The sequence below is a fragment of the Sander lucioperca genome, chromosome 6 (genome assembly GCF_008315115.2).
Source record: "Sander lucioperca isolate FBNREF2018 chromosome 6, SLUC_FBN_1.2, whole genome shotgun sequence".
Taxonomy (NCBI): domain Eukaryota; kingdom Metazoa; phylum Chordata; class Actinopteri; order Perciformes; family Percidae; genus Sander; species Sander lucioperca.
Genome location: NC_050178.1, coordinates 440,212 through 456,437, shown reverse-complemented (window position 1 = coordinate 456,437; position 16,226 = coordinate 440,212).

The following is a 16,226-nucleotide window of genomic DNA, read 5'->3' as shown; positions in this document are numbered from 1 at the left end:
ACTTTGAAGCATTAAGATGGTCGGCGGAGACGAGGGCGAAGAAAAACAAAGTTGAAGATGTCTAAAATCGGCCAAATGGGGGAAAAGATCATTAACAGACAAACAAATAGCCATTTGGAAGGGAAGTTTAGCAGGACTGGCACAGCGTCCAAGTGTTCCTTGATGTGCGGCTAAGTGTGTGTAATGGCCCTGCAGATGTCTTTAGCGTTCCTCCCCATTGAGATGTGGTCGGTGTGGGATGTGGAGTGGGCTTGTTTTGTTGCTGGGGTTGAGGGTTTACACAGAGCCGGGCAGCCTTTAGTGTTCTAAATCAGCCCGTCACACACCACTGCCTCCCTGTCAGAGGCCTATCTGCTACCACTTACTCAGAAATGCAACAAATTTACTTATAATTACTTAAAATTTTGCCGTGCTTGTAAATACTTGTGCTCTGACAGTTCATTTATTTTCTTTGATTGCTGCCGACTATTTATACTCCATGTGTCCTCTAGATTCGGCAATAAGACAAAAGTGGCTGTGATGATTATCCACTACTTTCAGGGTGTTTATTTACTCACTGAGGTAGAGGAGAATGGGGCTGTAATTGATGTGCATTCAAGCTTAGGATGGCAATCCTCAGGGAGTGTCTGACAGCAGCAAAGAAGGCCTATTATCTTACAAACCTGTGTTCTCTGCAGAATGGTTACTTCCAATCGTATGTCCGTGTCTAATGTGAGTAGGTTTCTGAGACTTGGTGCATTTACCCAAACTAGTGGAACACAGAGTAGGTGTTAACCGCTCAACAATGGCCAACAGCATCAACATTAACTCCTTTGGAAAGAGTCTAATACAAGGATCTTCAACAGGGGGTTCGGGAGCCCTAGGGGGTCCTCAGAGTAGCTGCAGGGGGGCCGCCAAATTATTGTTCGATGGTTTAAAAAAAAACATTTATATATGTTTTTTTATGTACACAACATTGATGATGGGTTTACTGGCCTACAGCTAAGGTAGCCATTCACAGATACAGTTAAGATTACGAATTTACTGTTACACATTTTAACATTTTACAGTAAAACATGATGTATAAATATATGAATATGGCAAAAAAAAAAAATGTTTAGCTTAGTATTATATGCACCATAAAAAGGTATGTGTAAAGGCTTAAGGCTTCCCTACATGTTATTGTAGGTCCAGTTTAATACACAACTACATTGTATACAACATATGTAGTAGGGGGTCCCTGCTCTGTTTCTCTTTCAGTTAAGGGGACCTTGGCCGAAAAACAACGTTGAAGATCCCTGGTCTAATCACACTTTTGGAACAATTGTCAAACAAATATCTTATTCAGTCCATGTGTCTCCATCATTTCCTTTTCTAGTCTATGTGTAATATGAAAGGGCTCACTTACAGGGAATTATCGCCCGACTGAAGTTTCTCTCGGCTTTACCGAGCATTTTAGCATTTTTTTTAGCTCAGTGTTCTCATTTTAAGGCCCACAGCTGTTTTCAGTAAAAAGTTCTGATAAACTGTACCCCACACACTAGCTGCCCACCAAATGGCAGACAGGCAGCGGTAGCAACTAGCTAGTAGAACAGTTCCGTGCTAAAGAGTAGAGAAGGTGGCCAAAAACACGACTCCAGATGAGCATTAATGTGTCTGCTGGATATGCAAGGGTGTAACTTTGGATTCAACATTGGGGAGGGTTGTGATCTCCACTTTATGAGCAAAACTAAACAAATTGAGCATATCAAACACTTCACTTACTATGCATTTTAATGGATTTTTCTGCAACAATGTGTGCCTTTTTACAAGTTATGGTGCAAATGTCTTTATTTATGTAAAGGAAAGTATTATTAGATTTTGGGGGGAGAGGGGGGGTGCACAGGCCAGTTTAGATTATTGGGGGGCTGTAACCCCCCCCGTAAATTACTGCTGATGGTTTGTTAACAAGTTTGTCTTAAAAAGTTAACATGGTGATCATTTGTTAGTTTTACATGACATGTTACAGCTGCTCCCAGTTGGTAAAAAAAAATCATAATAACAATAATAATTCCAATAAAATAACAAATAGAAGATTTAAGACAAGTATTCTTGTATGCTTCCATGTTAATTAATGTCATGACCCCTGCTGGGAACCGTAGATTCAATCTATTATTAGGTCCAACAATTACTATTATTACTTAGTGAGAACATGTGCTTATGGGGTGACAGTTTTTTTTAACCACTTTTTAATTGAAACAAAGTTGTTAGACAAGTGTCTTAATACCTCTCGTTGTCTTGCTGCAACACACCGACACTCATTTCTTTAATTCCTAAAACAGAAGAGACCGCACTGGAATCACATGGCATAGCATTTCTAAGTGTTTAAATGGGCTGGCCCCAGGCGTGGTGTCTAAACTCATTACACAGTTTTGTAGAGTCCCAATGTACAGAACAACTTTTGGTCCATCATCCTGGTCAATAAAAAGGTGTACATTTATGGAACTCTTTATCCACAGAACTTAAATCCCAAATATAACTAAAAGTGTTTAACACAAAAGCCAAACTATGGCTTAAAGTGCTCACATTATGCTTTTTGGCTTTTCCCCTTTCCTTTATTGTGTTATATATCTTTTTGTGCACATTATAGGTTTACAAAGTGAAAAAGCCCAAAGTCCACCCCAAAGGGACTTACCATCTTCCAGAGAAAACACTGTTCACAAACTGCTCCAAACAGCTCTGTTATAGTCCAGCATTTACTTCTATGACGAACGTGCGTCACTTTGTAACACACGTTATAATGCTCGCCTAGCTGCGCATGTGCGACTCCCAACAAAGATGGAACAGAAGTGAGATGCATCACTCTGTAGCTATAACAGAGAGCTCAACACACAGGGTGAAAAGAGGAGCTGCAGCAATGTGCAACAAATATATGGTGTTTTCTGAAAATTAAACCACATAAACCTATTCTGGTACAACCTCTAAATACAATTATGAACCTGAAAATGAGCATAATATGAGCACTTTAAACAACAACAGAGATGTGAGCACTAACGGTGTCCTTTAGCGACACAATTTTTACGTAAATTCTGTTTTTTATTTGATTTTATTCTTTGAGAATTGAATGGACTCTTTGTTGTGCTGTGTTTGTCGCTGTGATTGGTTTTGTAAAAGCCTGACCAGGGACAAGGACTGCAAATTAGCGGAGGCCAGACGTCCTGATAAAACCTTGCATCTCTCACATTTGGTTGTGATAATGTTATAGGTAATGTCCCTGATAAATAAACAATAAAGACATTTAAAAAAAAAAAGGACACTTCATATCAATGATGACTGCAGCCTCGTCCCTCGCATCGCCGCTCCTCCAGCACATGGACAACTAAGCACAAAGACTGAGACGCTCCATTTCAGCTCCACAAACACACGGCCATGTTTCACTGACAGGCGGGGTTGCTCAGCATTAAACAGGGCGTCATGAAGGAAAGATGAGACACTTCCGATTTAATTGCCACAATCAAAATATTAAAAGACGATTCACTGATTGCATTTTTTTGTGTGATTTCAAAGCCACCATTTTCTTTTAAAAGTCAACTTGTCATGGATGATTATGACATGCACTCCGCTTTAGATCACACACTGATACAAGAAATGAAACTCACAGACTGAAAGTGAGAAAAAGGCCTCTGATTATTATGTTCAGTTTCAGGTCAGCGGGTTCACACAAACTTTCTTAAAAAATCATTTGAATATTTTATCGCTGATGATTTGGATTACCATCGTGTACAGGGGTTGCATAGTAAATGCCTCTTTCACCATGGTGGCCTTTAAATACTCTAGTCTTGTATTAAAGCCCAGTGTCTGCAGGATAACTGCACGGCATTCATCTTCATAACAGTCTGGCTGGATTTGTCCCCCCATAAGGAGCCCAACTTAGCTGGGTTAAAGGAAAGCATTACAGCCAGCGGGCATGTGGCCACATAATTTCAGCCAGAGAGGCCTATGTTTCCTCTGTTTGCTGTCATTATGTCCTCAGTAAGCCACATAAAGGCCCAGCCATCCTGTGGAGATCACTGCACTCCTCGCCGCTCCGCCTGATTGGCTATTATCTAAATGAACCAATGTTCTATATCAGGGCTTTTGACTACATAACTAGCCTGTTAATATTCAGAGGAAGTGCTGGAGGTCAGGGAGCTCTCAGCCGTTTGACCTCGGGGTCGCAGGAACCTGAGCCACAGAGTGGCACATGGCAATGAATGAGCCCTAATGATTTAGATGGTATCTGTTACACAGCCCGGAGAAAGCCAATCTCTCCGGGCAATCTGGCCGTGGAGAAAAGGCAGAGGTTTGAAAATAAACCCCACTTGTTTCAGAACGGGATAATGCTGCCTTACCAGCGCAGCACGTCATTGGAATTCCCATGTATGAATAATTACACACAGATGACCACACGGGAGCTTTGGACGCACCGCCGGTGGATGTGTTGTGCGTGCAGTTGTTTAGGGAAGTGAGTCCAGGAAATGCAGTGCGAATGATTTGGGTTGTTTGTTTGTTTACTTGGTGCTTAAGTGACTTCGGCACCTTGTTAAAGGGGCCTCGCGCAGTCCTCGACGGCGAGAGCTGTCACAAGAGCCCCTTTCAGAGGATTAGGTGAGCATTTACCTCAGTTGGGCCGAAAACGGGCCTTTTGTGCGGCCGTTTAAGACATTTGTTGATGCGTGGCGTGGCTTTGAGTTTCCTTAAAATACTCTGGTAAACATTGGGCTTATGCACAGCAACAAAAGCATGACCTTAAAGAGCGCTTTCAAAAGCAATTTCCCCTCCCCTACTACTGCATGTAAACAGAGTAATTGTACTTGGGAGACTCCCAGTGCCAGCTGAGTGTACTTTATTTCCACGTCATCCACAATCAAATCAGAGCCACGGTGATAGCTGTCACGACAGCAATGCAAGTAACATTTTTCACAAATAATACTTTATTTTATCATTACTACTAATGCCACTACAATACTAATTATTAATAATTACAGCCAGACTGATACTGGACTTTCAGGCAAATGTAATGATATTTAAATTTAGATAATGACAAACAATTTTGATAAGAATCCTTTCAATTTGGTTATTAGAGTTCTGACCTGTATGATATGAAGCAGTTGAAAAATATACACAACAGAACAGCAACAAATAGATCACAAAAATATGTTACATATATATGTATAAAAATGCAGCCCATAAATCCTTTTTAAAGAAAATCACAAGTAAACTATATTGAAGTACAATATTTAATGAACTTTTAACAGTCAAAGAAGCGCATTAGTAATTACTATGTACAGTATCTTTTTACAGGGCCTGCTGTGTTTCTGTTTATGTGATGCAAACAGCAGAAAAGATTCATGTCAACATCCAAAAGTTAGTCTCTTGTTAGTTATTGGGTGACATATATGCAGATCATAATATAATTTAGTTTCTGAATGAACTCAACCTGATGCATTGTTGGGTCTTTAATTATCATCATCACCACATCTTCTACTCACGACTGTGTCATTTTAATGACAAAGCTGGCCTTTGATGTCATCATAATGCTGTTACCACTATCTGCTAAAAGTCAAACTACCACTCACGTCTGTACTAACAGAGATTCTGTTACCAACCTACAGTATTCTGCTTGAGCTGGTTCATCTAACAGATGTGCTGCATGTGTTGTTGGCGTCTTCAATCACACCGTGCACATCATAAATGTTTGTGTGAGGAGGCCTTGGTGCAATGAGTAACACACGCTCTGTGTTCATCTCTGATCACATTTCTTACAGTGTGCAGCTACAAGTGTCTATGAGCCAGCGGTTGGAGTTGGAAACCAAAATTCAAACAATGTGAAATAAAAAAAGATGCAGGTCTGTTCATTAGAAAGGGAAAGGACATGTCTTTATGTGGAAAGATGTTAAAGGTGCAGTAGGTAAGACTTATAAAACTAACTTTCTGTCATATTTGCTGAAACTGACCCTATGTTCCAGTAGAACTACATGAAGCAGGTAATTAAAAAAGAAATCTGGCTCCTCTGGCACCACCTACAGCCTGTAGTGTGATTTGCAAAAATCCACCGCTCCCTGTTAAGATGCACCAATCATGGCCAGGGTGGGGTGTCTAACTGCATGTCAATCACTGCTCATGCACAAGCATTCATTCTCCCTTGTGGGGGGAGGGACTGAGAAGTTGTCGATGTTCAAATTTTTTGGCTAAGTCCTGGATCTTCACAATCCTACCTAAGGCACCTTTAATGTGCTGCAGCTATAAAAAATTATATAAATTACAAAACACATGCTGAAAAGAAGAAAAATGGACAGTGTTCAGAGAATGCCACAAATGTATTTTCAACTATAGTATAAAGAAAGTTTATATTGATTAAATGTGTCTTTGTTTTGCTGTCTCCATCCGTCCATCTGCCATTTCTAATACATTTATACGGAAATAGATATAAGAAATTCATCTTTAAGTTAATGCATTTAAATGTGTATTTACCACAGGACTAGCTTAGCTGATATTTGATTTCCCCTCAATCATTACTGATTTAGCTACTGCCTCATTTACCAGACTGAAGTATTGGGATATTGTTCAATTACAGGACCCAGCTACAAAAAAATGCCTACATTTAGGGACCGTTCGGTATTTATGGAATGGACCACCGGAAGAAAGTAGGGGAGGGTCATGTCTTTTTATTCTTTGTTGAGGGGAGGGTCATCCGATTTTTTTAGTCTAGGGGGGGAGGGTCACCCAACTTTTGTATTTGTGAGAACAGCAACATTTCAAAGTGGCTTGTTTGGTGCATATTTATCCATGTAGCTCCTAGCGCTAGCAGATGGGTCCCTCCCTGTTTAGTCAGCCAGACAATTTGAGCTGTAGCTTTAGAGACCGTGGGATCTCCCAAACTGAATAAATCCTGCTCGCATATAAACACAAAACTGCTTTGCTAGCTCCATCGTGTTGTAACTAAGACACCAAGTCAAAGCTTGCAGACTGCACCAAGCCGGGAGGGCATGAGACAGGACGTCTCCAGGCTGCAGCCATACCCGACTCAAGTATCCTTTCGGTCCCGGTGATATTATATATATATAAACGACAGCCTTTTCAAGGCATTTGAGAAGGAAGGAGTGGTAGCATGCAAGCTCCCAAATTGACGCTCGTCTGAGAAATGGAGTTTTGGATAATGTTCAGCTTCGACAGCTTTACCTATGCTAAAATATACATGACTGAGGAAGCCTAGTGATGAGTCCATAGCAACCAGTGTTGAATTACCCAGTGTGCTTTGCTGAATGGTATCAATGTTGTATTGTTTTATTTCATGTGAATACTAGTTTACTAGAGGAGTAACTTAGTATTTGAAGTAATGCAGTAATGCAGGAAGTGTGCATTTAGTTTCCATGCTTATTGTGTTTCCACAACAATGTTAGTGAGTAAATCTACTGAAATGGCCACCACACCAGGTGGTGGCCATTTCAGAAGAGTGTGATGCGTAAGAGGAGTGTGATGCGTAAGATGAGAATGCAGAGGTTTAGACATGTATGTCATGGCTGTAAAAAAACAATGGATATCTGTATATCTTTGCCAAGCACAAATCTGTACAGAAGGATTCAATAAATTGTTGGGGAAGGTCATCCTTTTTTCCTAATCATTTTGGAGGGTCATCTAAAATGTATTCCTGGTGAAGGGAGGGTCAGGTCTAATTAGTACTAAAGGTCCCCAAACTCCTCCGGTGGTCCCTGAAATAAATAACGAACAGTCCCTTGGTGACTTGAGCTACTTGCTGACTAGTTGCTGTGTCTTGGCAGGTGATTACTTACAGGACTAATTACAAGCAGCCGACCAGGGGGGAAAAATAGTCATATCCGCCACCTTGTAATTCTAAGTCAGTGAAATCAAGAAGTTACCAAAACTTTCTTTCAGACTTGGTGAAACACACTGGCTCGCTGACAGCCCCGCCAAAATAAAATGCTAAATTAACTCTTCAGCTACTGCAGCTAAACACTATTTATATGTATCTGGTGTAACCAGGGGCAATTATAAGTGCTCAGAAAAGCTGAAAAAAAAAAAAAAAAAACACAAACCAGAAAATTACACTTTTTCACAAGACTACACAATTTGATAGACTGTGCTGTTTCCCTTTTCCCATACAGTTTAATTAACACAGGTGATAGTCTGACGGGCACACACCTGTTCTTGCTGTTATTCTGCTCAATTCCCTGTTTGTATGCGCTTTCATTTCATCAGGTAGCTCTCCATCCTGCTGTTTTCATGTTTGGTCATCATCTTAAGGCTCTGACACACCAACCCGACGGCCGACCGTCGGCAGAAAAGGCAGTCGGACTGATTGGGCTCCCCGAGTTGGTCAAAAAAGTGCCTCGGAACACATCGAAGCGACGCCGACTTGAGTGTACGTTCTGCGCGTGCGCGAGACGTAATACGTCTCCATAACAGCAGGCGGCGCTAATCTGTATTGTCACCCAGAAAATTTAAACCGGCAGCTGATTGGACGAACGCGTCACGTGGGTCTGGCTTCTCCCCGACCATAATGGCGGCTCGTTTGGAATACGATCTCGTATTTTTACGAAAATAGTTCACCGAAACGTGTTTCTGAAAACATTTTAAGCGAGAAATAGGCCATGCAGTTGCTGAAACTGTCTTCATTTCAGATTGACAAATGTCAGTTTAAAAGATTTTCGTCAGATTTTGAGAGGCGTTCATCACTCTCATCCCGCTTGTCATTTCCGGTAATTGGTCATTGAGTCCAACTGCCCGCTGGCTGATTCAACAAGTCAAATTGGCCCAAATGAATTTGGGTTGGTATGTCAGCCTTTAGAAAAATGCTTGAGATCCTGTTGTTGTTGTTGTTGTTGTTGTTCTTCTTCTTCTTCTTCTTCTCTGAATAATACACATGGGGAGCAAAATATCATCTTCTCTGCTAAGCTATAAGCACTTAAGCCTGGTTCACACGGGACGATTTTAAAATTGTCGGCCGATTTTCCAATCCTGAGAGACCCCACACACGGCGATAAAAAATCACGGGTCTAACAGTTTTGGTCATACAGTGTGTGGTGCGCAGCAGACGGCAAAATCAACACATCACACACGAACTGATTTGACTCCCGAGCATTCCCAGGTCAGATGGGAAATCTCGCAAAATCCCTTGAGATCAAACGTGACTTCAGAGTAAACAATCATGGCGGACGGTGAGGATGCAGTGGCGATAATTTGTAGTTTGTTTTTAACCGAAAAAAACTGTTATCAAAAGAAAAGGTGATGGTCAAAGAAGTGGAGACAATGCGAGCATGGACTATACTTATCTCTGACGTCCACCGGACTTTCTGGTGCGCCATGCCGCCGGCTGTTTTGATTTTGTTTCCCGGTGCTTTCCTCGCCGCCTCCTCACTCGCTTTCTGATTGGCTACACGCCACAGTCCACAGGCTGCGTGCTCGTTTGTCCCCAGGGGACACCACACACAAGGAGAAATCGGGCCAAAACAATCCAACATGTTGGATATCCCCGATTTGAGATCGGAGCGGTCCCGACGTCCTTCCGAGCAGACGAGAGCAGTCTTAACACACCACACACAGCAGGAATATCTGATCAGATTATTTTATGATAATCGGAGCATCCTTAAGATTGTCGGAAGGGGTGAATCGGGGCTAAAATCGGCCTAATTATCCTGCCGTGTGAACCAGGCTTTAGCCATTGTTTTCCCCTTCAGAACCACTCCATGTTAAATTGGATTATTTTTACCAGTGGTTTGGTTTAAAACAATACCCGGCTGGTGGGCGTCAAGGTGTTTAACCTCTAGTTTTACTTCAGAAGACAGCGTGCTGTAGAAGATAACACACACTGTTCATGGTGACCACAGTTACTATCTTCTTTAAAAGAAATACAAACTTATGACAACCAGCCTACGGTATACCCAATTACCCTGCTGGAGATCAACAAAGGTTTATCCTAACCTTCCTTGCAGCAGAGCAACAGGTAATCAAATCAAATTTGGGCCAACCTCTTTGAACAGGCCTATTGTTTTCCCCTTCACATTGTGAGTGTGGGGCTAACCTCACATAGCGGTCTCTCGAGCCAAACGCAATTAAAACACCATTTTTACCAGCCGCAGCAGCAACGCCTTGTGTTTCCACCTTGTGTGTGTGTGTGTGTGTGTGTGTGTGTGTGTGTGTGTCATCATGGGAAATTGTGGTCCTGGAGACACCTGCTGTATAGAGCGAACTACCACAGAGACAGATTTTTAAGTAATTTGCATTTATATTTCTGCCTGCCTGCCTGCCTGTCTGTCTGTCTGTCTGTCTGTCTGTCTGTCTGTCTGTCTGTCTGTCTGTCTGTCTGCCTGCCTGCCTGCCTGTCTGTCTGTCTGTCTGTCTGTCTGTCTGTCTGCGGACAGATTTTGTCACTGTGATAGCATCACAACCATGCAAAGTGTTTGGTTGAGATCCAAATGAAGGCCGAGTTTGAAGATGGGAGTGGTGCAAGTACGGGGATAGGAACTAGGAACTAGGCAAGGCCCCCCCTCCCCCCCACATTACGCCCCTGGCCTGATTTTGATGGTCTCTCAAATACATTTCTAAGTTACTCAGTTCCACTAAAACCACACTTTCCTCTGCTGGCAGCAGGTGGGGTGGTGTTACAAATATGTAACACAATAAAAAAAGCTAATTCAGGCTATTTAAACAGTGTGTACACTTAAGTAGTAATAATGTGAAGTATTCCCGTTCCTGTGAATGCAGCATCACAAAGCTAAAGTCAGTAAATAAGGTGACTTTGTAGTCACTGCATATTTTCCATGTTCCATTTTTTTGTTGATGTAAAATTTTTATATGGATATGATCACGATCATGTAAAAAAAAAACCTGGTGAGCGTCTAAACATATAATAAATACATAAAAACATAGGGGTGCCATTTCTATATGAATGAAGCTCTCCCGTGAGTGCTGCAGCTGTCCCTGTGAGCAGTCAGTGAATAAAACAACCTTTCCACCGAGGCCTTGATCACGCTCACATTAATAATACTCTCATTTGGGTGGGCTCTCACCTCACTCGTGACAGTCGTTTCCTTGACGGGCGTCAAAAATTAACGATGGAGTGTTGTTTTCCAGTTCCAAAGTTTTCAGGCCTGCCAAAGGTTAAGGAAACACAGCATTATAAAACAGAGCCTCTGTGTTTGGCAGCGTTTACTTGCACTTCTCAAGCTGTCGGACGTTCATTTTTATGCTGAGGCAAGACTGTGTTTTGTTTGACAACGCTTTTTTAAATTTGAGCTTCCTCTCACTCCATTACTGAATGATCTTTAAGCCCTCAAATAGAAAACTTTCAGAAAATTAACCCTTTATACACTCGTTGGAGCTGCAGTATGCGTTGGAAGTTAAACCGGTCGTCAAAAAAAAATCCTAGTACAATTAACATTTAAATCCTACGTGCTGACTCAAATGTAAACATTCGCCATGTTAATACCCTATCAAATAATATTAGCAATCCTTTTAAGAGTAATTTTCATTGATACTTTTTGGGAAGCAAACCAAAACACACAGGAAAAAAAGTGTGTCTGTGGGTTTGTGTATCGGCAGAAGCCAAACGTCTCTCCGCACTTGTGAGTTCCTTTTGGCTGACAGAGCAGTTAATCCACGCAGAGGAGAGCCTGCTCCAAACAACGGCAGAGAAACACGAGCTTCAGCTCGGCCACTTTTCATCACTGCAGCCTGAGAGTCTTTTGTGAGGCTGATGGCTCCAGGGCCGGTGCACAGTGCACATCTCTATAGCTTTACCAATCTGTTGGCAGGGGAATAACCACACATTATTACTAATGACAGCCCTGAACCCAGAAGAATGGGATGAAAAAAAAAGTTCTTTTAGCAACTTGCATCGTTGCATGGCCACACAAAGGCAAAGCTTAGCCTGACATTCCTGTGTAATTAAGACATCTCTCACATGGCACGTTTCTCTTGACCACTTGGGACTCTCCTACAGGACCGGAGGGTTTTCAAAGCAGCCGAGGGCAGCCCATTCACATCTGTGATCACTAAGCCAGTGCAGCATGGCCATGAATGCAGTTAGACTGTAACACTCTGCAGGCATTGTTGTTAGTACACTGACATTTAAATTGTGATCCCACTTGCCCTTTCAAGGGGACCAAACTGCAAACGAGGAGGGAGGGGAGACCAGAACTTTGATAAGAAAAGATGTGTAGTGCATCTGTCTACATTCTCCATTATATGCATGCTCCATTTTGAGGCAGCTACACTGCAAAACAACTCCTTGAATATTCTCCTTTCTTATAAGTAAAAATAAATAAATAAAAAATCTGCCAGTGCAGTAAGAATATTATTATTATATTGTAACATGTGTCTAACGTAATACAATTCCAATCAACTTGTTGCAGCAACGTACCTCATTTCTAGAATTTTTTTGAAATTGGACAAATTAATTTGCATTGAGGGGGAGATTGAAATAAGTTTCCTGTACTGGACATTTTCTTCACTAGTTTCTTTTTATTTTTTTTATCAACCCTCCTGTTGTCCTCGGGTCAAATTTGACCCATTTTCAAAAAGTTTCTATATCATAAATTTGGGTTTCTTTCAACCAAATTGTCCAAAAAAACGTGGATGGTTCACTACAACGCTCTTAACAAGTTAAATAAATAATCTGTTCGCTACTTTCATTGAATTTGGGTGTTTTAGTCAATTTTATAGCATTTGAAGAAAAAACAATTGATAAAAGAACTTTGAAAAAAAGTGACAATGTAAGAAAAAAGTGACAAATGTCAAAAAAGTGACATAAAAGCTTTAAAAATGTCACAAAAAAAATGACAAAACAGTGACAAATGTGACAAAAATGTTGAAAATAGTGACAAATGTAAAAAAAAATTTGGGAACCCCCCCCAAAAAAAAAAAAGTGACAAATACATCAGGGAAAGCCACAAAAGTGTTGAAATAGACGAGTTTTTCATTTAAAATTTTGACTCAGAAAAACTAAAAGTTGCAGGTCGACAGGAAGACAACACAAGGGTTAAATAACATTTTTAGGCCTCAGATATAGTCAGAAATGACTGGACAAGATGGAGATTGTTGTTACACTAAATTGAGTAATTGAGTTTACTTTTGTGCGTCACACACGCACTTTGTCCAAATAGTCTTAGTAACTGCTTATATTAGGAAATCAAATACAATACAAAAAAAAAATTAAGTTTCTTTGGCTGTGGTTTGGCTTCCATAAGATTTGCACCTTTCATTTCAGCGAAAGAGTCTCAAAGTGAAAACTCAGTGGGAGTGGGAGCTTGCTTTCATGTTGCTGTGTGAAAAACGATCCTGAGAGGACAAATGATGCGATTGTTTCCTTTGCTGCTGTCGGAGCACTTCACGTTCTTGTGTTAACAATTAGCGAACAATAACAAGTCACTTTGATGCTAACCAGGGTGGAGACGGAGGGGGTCAGGACCTCAGGCAGCCGCCCACATCTCAGTCACACACTCAGCGAGACACTAAGAAATTCAATAAAAACATCAATTATGGGAAATGCAGATTCCCATGACGAGCACGCTTTTATTTTTGTGAAATCAATTGTGTCCAGATGTGTTATTATTAGGCAGTATTAACCCTCCTGTTGTTTTCAGTCTCTAACATCAGAAATTTGGGTTTCTTTCAACCAAATTGCCCAAAAAGAACACGGAGAGTTTCATACAACACTCTTCGCAGGTAAAAAAAAAAAATGACAATCAGTTCACTACTTCCATTGAATTTGCGTTAAATTTTATGGCATTTGAAAAAAACAATGATAGTATAAGTATAGTATATCCTGACTAAACTCTGACAGTCTGTGACTATCCACTAAATTGTATGTAAATTGTATTGTAAATTTGTCAAAATAATTTCAGATTTAAAAAAAAATTAAAATTTAGTATAAATTCATATCAATGAGGTTTATTGATTATGTATTCCAAAAAAAGTGTAAAACTAGTGGTAATAGGTTGATATTATTGGTGAATCCGGTGGTAGTGGGGGAAAAAAAAGTTAAGAAAAAAAGCTAAACTTAAAGTGCTCATAATGTGCTTTTTGGCTTTTCCCCTTTCCTTTATTGTGTTATATATCTTTTTTGGGCAAGTTATAGGTCTACAAAGTGAAAAAGCCCAAAGTCCACCCCAAAGGGACACAAACTGCTCCAAACAGCTCTGTTGTAGTCCAGCCTTTTTGCTGCGTTCCAGGCAACCCGTAACTCGTGTTTTCACAACCCTATACCGGTGAAAGTGCCCTGGAACGGCAGTCAAACCCGTAACTTACTACCCGTGAACTCGTACCAGATCGTTGTACTCCCAGTAACAGTTTTGACGTCACACACACACACACACGTAAACAACAATGGCGACCCCCTGTTGATGCTGTACAGACGCCGGTGGTTAACGGTGAGAAATAGAAATAAATAGACAAAAATAGGCAACATAAAGTAATTCCGCACATTGTAATCAAAACAATACACATATGATTGTGTACTACTACGGCTTATGTTTATTAAATGAAGCCCAAAATATGTCGCAGACTAGAAATCGCTAGTATCAGCTAGTGCTAGCTAACGTCAATGTTAGGTAGCCGTTAGCTAACGCTAGCTAGAAGGGTTTGTGGTGACTTTGCCTGGAATGCTACCAAGTCGTGAGTCGTGACTTGAAGTCGTAACTTACAGGCTAAAAATTGTGTCTAGAACGCAGCATTACTTCTGTGACGAATGTGCGTCACTTTGTAACACACGTTATAATGCTCGCCTAGCTGCTAGCGTGGCTCTCCCTCATGCTCTGCAACTGACAAGCTAGCAGTACTTACTGCGCATGTGCGACTCCCAACAAAGATGGAACAGAAGTGCGATGTCTCACTCTGTAGAGCTCAACACACAGGGTGAAAAGAGGAGCTGCAGCAATGTGCAGTACAACAAAAATATGGTGTTTTCTGAAAATTAAAGCACGTAAACCTATTCTGGTACAACCTCTAAATACAATTATGAACCTGAAAATGAGCATAATATGAGCACTTTAAAAGAAAAGTGGCAGAAACCTCAGAAAAAAACCCGTCTTAATAAAGGGTACATTTTTATTTGCATTGTCAACGCAAGGGTTAAAACCAGCCCAATAATGGGTTCACATAACTTCCCTATTTATGTAATCAGTCCTCTAACACAAAGTAAGAGTTCATTTGACTTATTTTCGTTGGAGACACTAATTTTCAAATGCGTGGCAACTATTTTTGTTACAATCTCCTCATTGATGTTCACATCCCATCTTCAAAACGTTTGTGTGAATAAACACTGACGTTAAAAGCTTATCGAATGGCAAACCTCTGAGTATGAATATGCAGGTTGCGCTGAAACACAACTGCTCTGCAATAGCTGGATCATTAAGATTTCAAAAACATGATTCAGTTGCTACATTCAGATCTTTTTGGACTCCATCTAGTGGCGCAGCCTTGCTGTTGTTTTAACAGTTTTGACACTAATACTGGCTGCGTGGACCACAGATCTAAGCACAAAATCAGATCTTGTGAGGCAGTAAAAGTAAAACTAAAGGAAATATATTTTTGATCCTGTATGAATTTCTCTTCAAACACCGCAACACCTGATCAGGACGGTGTTAAGAGTGAAAAGAGTCTGACTACTTGAGAGCATTTTAACGTTAATACATTTTTAATGGTGTTGACTTTGGCTTGGTTCTAATTAAGGACTTGGCTAGAGCAAGCTGCCTAAGCTCCGGGAGGCCAGATCCTCAACTGAGTCCAGACGCAGATTTTTTTTTTTTGGGAGTGATGCTGGATTTGATGCGACTTCAAAGCTCGACAATGTGAAGCGTGGGGGAAAAACATTATTTAGTCGTCGCCACAGAAGCCGTCACGCTGCAGGCGGGAGAGGAACACACTACAAAGGAGGTTTTCCACAGTAACTGTATTGCAAAAGTAAACAAGGCGGGCAATCATATCATTCAACAACAATATGTTTGTTCCTCCGAATTTGCCATTTCTTGATGTCTTAAAAAAAGCGAGCCGTGATCTCAACAGAATCATCTAAATACAGAAAAAAAAAAAAATATATATATATATATATATATATATATATATATATATATATTTAGATTCAGGTCAAAAAGGGTTGTAAATACTTACTAGTACTGTAAATAACAGTGAGGGAAGACAACAGGTATCATTCACTGTCCTGGCACAGTGGATGCATTTAATGGTCGGACATAGAAAAATAAACCACAACA